Source organism: Chrysemys picta, unplaced genomic scaffold (assembly GCF_011386835.1).
Source record: "Chrysemys picta bellii isolate R12L10 unplaced genomic scaffold, ASM1138683v2 scaf1183, whole genome shotgun sequence".
NCBI classification, from domain to species: domain Eukaryota; kingdom Metazoa; phylum Chordata; order Testudines; family Emydidae; genus Chrysemys; species Chrysemys picta.
Genome location: NW_027053890.1, coordinates 338 through 10476, shown reverse-complemented (window position 1 = coordinate 10476; position 10139 = coordinate 338). Strand labels below are relative to the sequence as shown.

At 48.7% G+C, this 10139-nt stretch overlaps 1 long non-coding RNA gene across 1 annotated transcript; it reads left to right on the top strand.

The window, feature by feature from the left end:
• Window positions 1-460: 460 nt before the first annotated feature.
• LOC135979730 (uncharacterized) lies at window positions 461-8097 on the top strand. Its single transcript, XR_010596980.1, has 4 exons — window positions 461-579; window positions 5775-5852; window positions 6375-6498; window positions 7988-8097. It is a non-coding gene; the product is annotated as an uncharacterized LOC135979730 (long non-coding RNA).
• Window positions 8098-10139: the final 2042 nt, after the last annotated feature.

Sequence of the window (10139 nt, the reverse complement as noted above, 5' to 3'; positions counted from 1 at the left end):
GTTGAAATAGTGCTTGGACTCCACAGACACTAGATGCTGCCATCCTGTGGCTTAGCGTTAGTGTCTCGGATGACTTGGGCAAGATCTCAACCTCCCCGCAACCCACTTCACTGCTGCCAGAATCCCTCCTGCCCCCACTGCTAGACCCGCCTCCCAGCCCAACCTTGGTGGGGGTCTAGAAGAGGGTTCTGATAACTTGAGCTGTGGTTTGGAGGTGGAAAAGCTGTCAAGGGCACTGAGGGGGAGATAGCAGGAGCTCATCCTTCAAGGAGGGGGGTTGGCACTGGAGGTTATTAGAAAGGACAAGAAGACTCCATTCTGGGGTTCAGGAGGTGAATTTATCCCTCAGTGGTGGGCAGGTGATGGGTGGAAGTAGTGCTGGTTCCAGGTGCCCTTAATTCCCGCTGATTCCTCCGGGCGTTTGAGTCTCTGACAGGTTCTCGTTCCCTTGCAGCAGGAGGACGTCACGGCCAAAAGTGATGCACCAGCTCCGCATCATCCGGCACTTGCGCCAGATTCCTGAGACACTGCAGGGGCTGTGCCTCTGAGGCCATCAGCAACTCCCGCTCCCTGCTGCAGGTACTGCTCTGGCTCACTGTAAATGGGGAGCTAGTGGAAGGGGAAATGGAGCCCCCTGGCACTCACTAAAAGGGAAAGTGGTGGATTCTCCATCTCTTGATGTCATTGAAGGAAGACTAGATTCCTTTCTGCAATGTGTGTGCCCAAAAAGTAACTATTGTACTATACAGCAAGCCTATGGTATGCAAGGGGTTAGATGACATGCTCTAAAGGTCTCTTGTGGCCATAAAGTCCCCTAATTTTGGAAACACTGAGTGTAGCATTGGGAGCAGCCTCTGATGTTTTACTGTCTAGCCGGCTTGCTTCCTAGAATGAGGACGCATTGAGTGGGGTGATCCACAGACCTTCAAAGTGTCAGGCCAGCAGCAGGACATTAGCACTTCAGAGGATGGCTGGGTGTGGCAGTGACATCACAAAGGCCTTTTGCAGGACCTCAGCTTATTGGTCAAAGGTGGTGGGAAGGTTGTGACCTCAGAGAGAGATGCTGACATCAGCTAGGCAGGACAGGGGCGCAGGGCCAAGGAAAACTCAGAGACCCCTGTGGCTTTGCTTCAGCAAGTCTCCTTCTCGAGGTCTCTCTTTGAGAGAGTATTAGGGTTCACGTAGGTGTGTGCGAAGAGGAACCTCTTTCGCGTTTTCTCCTTTCCTTTTACTGATTTTACTAGAAAACAGACATCCCTGTTCAGAAGGTAAGAGCCTCGGAGAGGTTTGTAACCTGTTCAGTCTGATCCACCTAGTGCCAGCTGAATTCTAGGCATTGTAAACACTAGTTCAAGGTGGCAGAATTTTATTCCCTCCCTGGGATTTTGTCCCGTGGAATCACTGGGGACATTAGGGTTTGTCCTTTTTGTTTTACCTTTTCCTCCATCCCTCCTTCCTTTCTCTTCATCTCTTACTTCTTTTGTCCTTTCTCCTGTTCCCCTCCCACCACCAGTGGTGGTGTGTGTGTGTGTGTGTGTTGCTGGGGTGCTCTTCACCTCCCCTTGTGGGAAGTTGATCGAAAACTGTGGGGTTGAAATAGTGCTTGGACTCCACTGACACTAGATGCTGCCATCCTGTGGCTTAGCATTAGTGTCTGGGATGACTTGGGGCAAGATCTCAACCTCCCCGCAACACACTTCACTTCTGGCAGAATCCGTCCTGCCCCCCCCCGCTCATAGACTCATAGACTCATAGACTTTAAGGTCAGAAGGGACCATTATGATCATCTGGTCTGACCCCCTGCATGCTGCAGGCCATAAAACCGTCCCTACCCCTTCCCTGGACTCTGCTGCTGAAGTCCCCAATCCTGTTACTAGTGACTTCAATCGGCAGAGACCCTCCTGCTAGAGATCCCTGCCCCATGCTGCGGAAGAAGGCGAAAAACTTCCAGAGGCTCAGACAGTCTGCCCTGGAGGAAAATTCCTTCCCGACCCCAAATATGGCTATCAGTAAGACCCCGAGCATATAGGCAAGAGTCTCCATCCTGATCCCTGTTAGCCATTATGCTATTTACCTACCATTGCTTGGTTTTCTTTACTACTATGTTTTACCATTAAACCATTCCCTCCATAAACTTATCTAACTTAATCTTAAAACCAGACAGGTCCCTCGCCCCCACCATTTCCCTCGGAATGCCATTCCAATATTTCACCCCTCTGATGGTCAGAAACCTTCGTCTAATTTCAAGCCTGAACTTCCCACGGCCAGTTTATATCCATTCGTTCTTGTATCCACGTTAGTACTAAGCTGGAATAATTCTTCTCCCTCCCTTGTATTAATCCCTCTAATATATTTAAAGATAGCAATCATATCCCCTCTCAGCCTTCGCTTTGTCAGACTAAACAACCCAAGCTCCTCTAGTCTCCTTTCATACGACAGGTTTTCCATTCCTCTGATCATCCTAGTGGCCCTTCTCTGCACCCGTTCCAGTTTGAGTTCGTCTTTTTTAAACATGGGAGACCAGAACTGCACACAGTACTCCAAATGAGGTCTCACCAGCGCCTTGTACAACGGAAGCAAGACCTCCTTATCCCTACTAGATATACCTCGCCTAATGCATCCCAAGACAGCATTGGCTTTTTTCACCACCACGTCACATTGTCGACTCATAGTCATCCTGCGGTCTACAAGGACCCCTAGGTCCTTCTCCTCTTCCGTTACTTCTAACCAATGCGTCCCCATCTTTTAACTAAAATTGTTATTAGTCATCCCCAAATGCATCACCTTACACTTTTCACTGTTAAATTTCATCCTATTTCTGATACTCCAATTCACAAGCTCATTCAAGTCTCCCTGCAGGATATCCCTATCCTCTTCCGAATTTACAACGCCTCCCACCTTCGTATCATCCGCAAACTTTATCAGCCCACTCCTGCAATCGGTTCCGAGGTCAGTTATAAATAGATTAAATAAGATGGGTCCCAAAACCGAACCTTGAGGCACTCCACTAGTAACCTCCCTCCAACCCGACAGTTCACCCTTTAATACGACCCGCTGCATTCTCCCCATTAACCAATTCCTTATCCACCTCTGGATTTTCATATCGATCCCCATGTTTTTCAGTTTAACCAATAATTCCTCATGGGGTACAGTATCAAACGCTTTACTGAAATCCAGGTATATTAGGTCCACCACATTTCCCTTATCTAATAAATCCGTTACTTTCTCAAAGAAGGAGATCAGATTCGTTTGGCACGATCTGCCCTTCGTAAAACCATGTTGTAATTTATCGCAATTGCCACTAATCTCCAGGTCCTCAACTAGTTTCTCTTTCAGAATTTTCTCTAACACCTTGCACACTACAGATGTTAAACTAACAGGTCTGTAGTTACCCGGATCACTTTTTTTCCCTTTCTTAAAAATAGGAACCACATTAGCTATTCTCCAGTCTAACGGGACCACCCCCGAGTTTACAGATTCATTAAATATTATCGCTAACGGGCCTGCTATTTCCCGCGCCAATTCCTTCAATATTCTCGGATGAAGATCGTCCGGTCCTCCCGACTTAGCCTCATTAAGGTGTTCAAGTTTTGTTTCTACCTCGGATACGGTAATCCCCCATCCTGAACGCCCCTCTGTAGTGGTGCTAGTATCCCTAATCCCTTCATTGGCCTCATTAAACACCGATGCAAAATATTCATTGAGATATTGCGCCATGCCTAGATTGTCTTTAATCTCCTCTCCGGCAATAGTCTTCAGCGGTCCCACTTCTTCCTTCTTTGCTTTCTTCCTATTTATGTGGCTGTAAAACCTCTTACTATTGCTTTTAATTCCCCTCGCTAGGTCCAACTCTACACGGCCTTTGGCCTTTCTCACTCTATCTCTACATTCTCTGACTTCACTTAGGTACATTTCCTTACTGATCCCTCCCCTCTTCCACTCTTTGTACGCTTTCTGTTTTTTCCTAATCGCCCCTTTGAGTCGGTCGCTCATCCAGCTCGGTCTAAATCTCTTGCTTAGTAATCTTTTTCCCTTTTTTGGAATACAGGCCTCTGACAGCTCATGCATCTTTAACTTAAAGTAATCCCAGGCTTCTTCTGCCTTTAAATTCATTAATATGTTTGCCCAATCCACTTCCCTTACCAGTCCCCTTAATTTGTTAAAATTGGCCTTTTTAAAATTATAAACCCTAACCTTTGACTTAATTCTGTTACTCCTTCCATGTATTTTAACCGAATTAGCTCATGATCACTGGAGCCCAAATTGTCCCCTACTACCACTTCCTCAACGAGGTCCTCACTACTTACCAAAATCAAATCTAAAATGGCCTCCCCCCTCGTCGGTTCAGCTACCACTTGATGGAGGAATTGATCAGCAAGCACATCTAGGAACATCTGAGCCCTATTATTGCTACTAGCGTTTGTTCCCCAATCTATATCCGGGAAGTTAAAGTCCCCCATAATTACACAGTTTCTATTAGTAATTACTTCTCTAAACACATTAAATAGTTCCTTATCCATATCCTGGGTTGATCCCGGCGGTCTATAGCACACTCCAAGCACTATCCCCGGAGAGGCTCTAGTAGTCCTATTACCCAGTGTGAGTATTGCCCAGATGGACTCAGTATTGTCTAATCCATCAACTATTATTTCTTTACAGCTTATTTCACTATTGACATACAATGCCACCCCCCCACCTTTACCTTTGTTCCGGTCTTTCCTAAACAGCGCATACACCTCCATACCTGTGTTCCAGTCGTGACTGCCATTCCACCACGTTTCTGTTATTCCTACGATATCTGGTTTCAGCTCTTGGACCAAGAGCTCCAATTCCTCCATTTTATTACCTAGGCTTCTGGCATTGGTGTATAGACACCCTAATGTATGTCGTTTAGCCTGTCTCCCATTAGTAGCACTATATGTTGCGGGCCTCCTTGTGTCCGTCCCCCCTGTCCTTCCTATGTCCAATCTCATCTCCCCGGCTATGTCTCCTCTCATTTTACTCACCTTCTCCATACTGTAATCTGGCGTGGAGATTAACTGTGCATCTCCAAACCGTCTCCCCAAACTTCCTAGTTTAAAGCTCTTTTGATAAGATGAGCTAGCCTCCCTCCCAGAAGTCTATTTCCTTCCCTACTTAGGTGAAGCCCATCCCGCGAGAACAGGTGTCTGTCCCCGAAAGCCTCCCAGTGGCCATACATCCCAAAGCCCTCCTTATAGCACCACTCCCTTAGCCAACTATTCTCACAATCCTATCAGCCCTTTGCTGCCCTTCCCTTGGAACGGGCAGAATCCCACTAAAGATAATCTGAGCCTCTATCTCCTTGAGCGTCTTCCCCAGCCTGGCATAATCTCCCTTGATCCTCTCTAACGAGAACCTAGCCATGTCATTTGTTCCTACATGAAGGATTATCAAGGGGTTCTTACCTGCTCCTTTTAGAATCCTTTTCAACCGCAACTGCTAGAGCCGCCTCCCTTCCCAACCTGGGTGGGGGTGGAGAAGAGGGTTCTGATAACTTGAGCTGTGGTTTGGAGGTGGAACAGCTGTCAAGGGCACTGAGGGGGAGGTAGCAGGAGCTCACCCTACAAGGAGTGGGGTTGGCACTGGAGGTTACTAGAAAGGACAAGAAGACTCCATTCTGGGGTTGAGGAGGTGAATTCATCCCTCAGTGGTGGGCAGGTGCTGGGTGGAAATGCTGCTGGTTCCAGGTGCCCTTAATACCCCCTGATTATTCGGGGCGTTTGAGTCTCTGACAGGTTCCCGTTCCCTTGCAGCAGGAGGATGTCACGGCCCAAGCGATGCACCAGCTCCACATCATCTGGCACTTGCGCCAGCTGCGTGAGACACTGCAGGTGTGTGTGTGTGTTGCTGGGGGGTGCTCTTCATCTCCCGTTGTGGAAAGTTGATCGAAAACTGTGGGGTTTAAATAGTGCTTGGACTCCACTGACACTAGATGCTGCCATCGTGTGGCTTATCATTAGTTTCTGGGATGACTTGGGGCAAGATCTCAACCTCCCCACAACCCACTTCACTGCTGCCAGAATCCCTCCTGCCCCCCCTGCTAGAGCCGCCTCCTGCCCAACCTGGGTGGGGGTGGAGAAGAGGGTTCTGATAACTTGAGGTGTGGTTTGGAGGTGGAACAGCTGTCAAGGGCACTGAGGGGGAGGTAGCAGGAGCTCACCCTACAAGGAGCGGGGTTGGCACTGGAGGTTACTAGAAAGGACAAGAAGATTCCATTCTGGGGTTCAGGAGGTGAATTCATCCCTCAGTGGTGGGCAGGTGCTGGGTGGAAATACTGCTGGTTCCAGGTGCCCTTAATTCCCCCTGATTCCTCGGGGCGTTTGAGTCTCTGACAGGTTCTCGTTCCCTTATAGCAGGAGGACGTCACGGCCAAAGCGATTCACTATCTCCGCATCATCCGGCACTTGCGCCAGGTGCCAGAGACATTGCAGGGGTTGTGCCTCTGAGGCCTTGAGCAACTCCCGCTCCCTGCTGCAGGTACTGCTCTGGCTGACTGTAAATTGGTAGCTAGAGGAAGGGGCAATGGAGCTCCCTGGCACTCACTGAAAGGGAAAGTGGTGGATTCTCCATCTCTTGATGTCATTGAATGAAGACTAGATGCCTTTCTGGAATGTGTGTGCCCAAAAAGTAACTATTATACTATACTGGAAGCCTATGATATGGAGGGGGTTAGATGAGATGCTCTAAAGGTCTCTTGTGGCCATAAAGTCTACTAATTTTGGAAACACTGAGTGTAGCATTGGGAGCAGCCTCTGATATTTTACTGTCTAGCCAGCTTGCTTCTTAGAATGAAGATGCATTTTTTGGGATGATCCACAGAGAGTAGCTCAAACCTTCAAAGTGTCAGGCCAACAGCAGGACATGAGCACTTTAGGGTTTGGTTGGGTGTGGCAGTGATATCACAAAGGCTTTTTCAAGGACCTCAGCGTACTGGTCAAAGGTGTTAGGGAAGTGGTGACCTCAGAGAGAGATGCTGACATGAGCCAGGCAGGACAGGGGGCAGGGCCAGGGAAACCTCAGAGACCCCTGTGGCTTTGCTTCAGCAAGTCTCCTTCTCGAGGTCTCTCTTTGAGGACTGAGAGAGTATTAGGGTTCACGTATGTGAGTGCGAGCAGGAGCCTCTTTCCAGTTTTCTCCTTTCCTTTAACTGATTTTACTAGAAAAGAGACGTCCCTGTTGAGAAGGTAAGAGCCTCCAAGAGGTTTTGGAACCTGCTCAGTCTGATCTATCTCGTGCCAGCTGAATTCTAGGCATGGAAAACACTAGTTTAAGGTGGCAGAATTTTATTCCCTCCCTGGGATTTTGCCCCTTAGAATCACTGGGGACATTAGGGTTTGTTCTTTTCGCTTTACCTTTTCCTCCATCCCTCCTTCCTTTCTCTTCATCTCTTACTTCTTTTGTCCTTTCTCCTGTTCCCCTCCCACCACCAGGAGTGGTGGGTGGGTGTGTTTGTGTGTGTGTTGCTGGGGGTGCTCTTCACCTCCCCTGGTTGGGAGTTGATCCAAAACTGTATGGTTGAAATAGTGCTTGGACTCCACAGACACTAGATGCTGCCATCCTGTGGCTTAGCGTTAGTGTCTCGGATGACTTGGGCAAGATCTCAACCTCCCCGCAACCCACTTCACTGATGCCAGAATCCCTCCTGCCCCCACTGCTAGACCTGCCTCCCAGCCCAACCTTGGTGGGGGTCTAGAAGAGGTTTCTGATGACTTAAGCTGTGGTTTGGAGGTGGAACAGCTGTCAAGGACACTGAGCGGGAGGTAGCAGGAGCTCACCCTAGAAGGAGGGGGATTGGCACTGGAGGTTACTAGAAAGGACAAGAAGACTCCATTCTGGGGTTCAGGAGGTGAATTCATCCCTCAGTGTTGGGCAGGTGCTGAGTGGAAATACTGCTGATTCCAGGTGCCCTTAATTCCCCCTGATTCCTCGGGGCGTTTGAGTCTGACTGGTTCTCATTCCCTTGCAGCAGGAGGGCGTCACGGCCAAAGTGAGGCACCAGCTCCGCATCATCCATCACTTGCGCCAGGTGCCAGAGACACTGCAGGGGTTGTGCCTCTGAGGCCTTCAGCAACTCCCGCTCCCTGTTGCAGGTACTGCTCTGGCTCACTGTAAATGGGGAGCTAGTGGAAGGGGAAATGGAGCCCCCTGGCACTCAGTGAAAGGGAAAGTGGTGGATTCTCCATCTCTTGAAGTCATTGAATGAAACTAGATGCCTTTCTGGAATGTTTGTGCCCAAAAAGTAACTATTGTCCTATACAGGAAGCCTATGATATGCAGGGGGTTAGATGAGATGCTCTAAAGGTCTCTTCTGGCCATAAAGTGTATTAATTTTGGAAACACTGAGTGTAGCATTGGGAGCAGCCTCTAATGTTTTACTGTCTAACCGGCTTGCTTCCTAGAATGAAGACGCATTGAGTGGGGTGATCCACAGAGAGTAGCTCAAACCTTCAAAGTGTCAGGCCAGCAGCAGGATATTAGCACTTCAGGGGATGGGTGGGTGTGGCAGTGACATCACAAAGGCCTTTTGCAGGACCTCAGCATATTGGTCAAAGGTGTTAGGGAGGTGGTAACCTCAGAGAGAGATGCTGCCATCAGCGAGGCAGGACAGGGGCGCATGGCCAGGGAAACCTCAGAGACCCCTGTGGCTTTGCTTCAGCAAGTCTCCTTCTCGAGCTCTCTTTGAGGACTGAGAGAGTATTAGGGTTCACATATGTGAGTGTGAGCAGGAGCCTCTTTCAAGTTTTCTCCTTTCCTTTTACCCATTTTACTAGAAAACAGAAGTCCCTGTTGAGAAAGTAAGTGCCTCGGAGAGGTTTGTAACCTGTTCAGTCTGATCCACCTGGTGCCATCTGAATTCTAGGCATGGAAAACACTAGTCTAAGGTGGCAGAATTTTATTCCCTCCCTGGGATTTTGTCCCGTAGAATAACTGGGGATATTAGGAATACAACAAGGAGTCTGGTGGCACCTTAAAGACTAACAGATTTATTTGGGCATAAGCTTTCGTGAGTAAAAACCTCACTTCTTCGGATGCATAGAGTGAAAGTTACAGATGCAGGCATTATATACTGACTCATGGAGAGCAGGGAGTTACTTCACAAGTGGAGAACCAGTGTTGACAGGGCCAATTCATAAATCAGGGTGGATGTAGTCCACTCCCAATAATAGATGAGGAGGTGTCAATTCCAGGAGAGGAAAAGCTGCTTCTGTAGTGAGCCAGCCACTCCCAGTCCCTATTCAAGCCCAGATTAATGGTGTTGAATTTGCAAATGAATTTTAGTTCTGCTGTTTCTCTTTGAAGTCTGTTAGAGCCGCCTCCCAGCCCAACCTGTGTCGGGGTGGAGAAGAGGGTTCTGATGACTTGAGCTGTGATTTGGAGGTGGAATATCTGTGAAGGGCACTGAGCAGGAGGTAGCAGGAGCTCACCCTACAAGGAGGAGGGTTGACTCTGGAGGTTTCTAGAAAGGACAAGAAGACTCCATTTTGGGGTTCAGGAGGTGAATTCATCTCTCATTGATGGGCAGGTGCTGGGTGGAAATACTGCTGGTTCCAGGTTCCCTTAATTCCCCCTGATTCCTCGGGGCGTTTGAGTCTCTGACAGGTTCTCGTTCCCTTGCAGCAGGAGGACGTCACGGCCAAAATGATGCACCAGCTCCGCATCATCCTGCACTTACGCCACGTGCCTGAGACACTGCAGGGGCTGCGCCTCTGAGGCCTTCAGGAACTCCCGCTCCCTGCTGCAGGTACTGCTCTGGCTCACTGTAAATGGGGAGCTAGTGGAAGGGGAAATGGAGCCCCCTGGCACTCACTAAAAGGGAAAGTGATGGATTCTCCATCTCTTAATGTCATTTCATTTAGACTAGATACCTTTCTGGAATGTTTGTACACAAAAAGTAACTATTGTACTATACAGGAAGCCCATGATATGCAGGGGCTTAGATTAGATGCTCTAAAGGTCTCTTCTGGCCATAAAGTGTAGTAATTTTGGAAACACGGAGTGTAGCATTGGGAGCAGCCTCTGATGTTTTATTGTCTAGCCGGCTTGCTTCCTAGAATGAAGACCCATTGAGTGGGGTGATTCACACAGAGTAGCTCAAACCTTCAAAGTGTCAGGCCAGC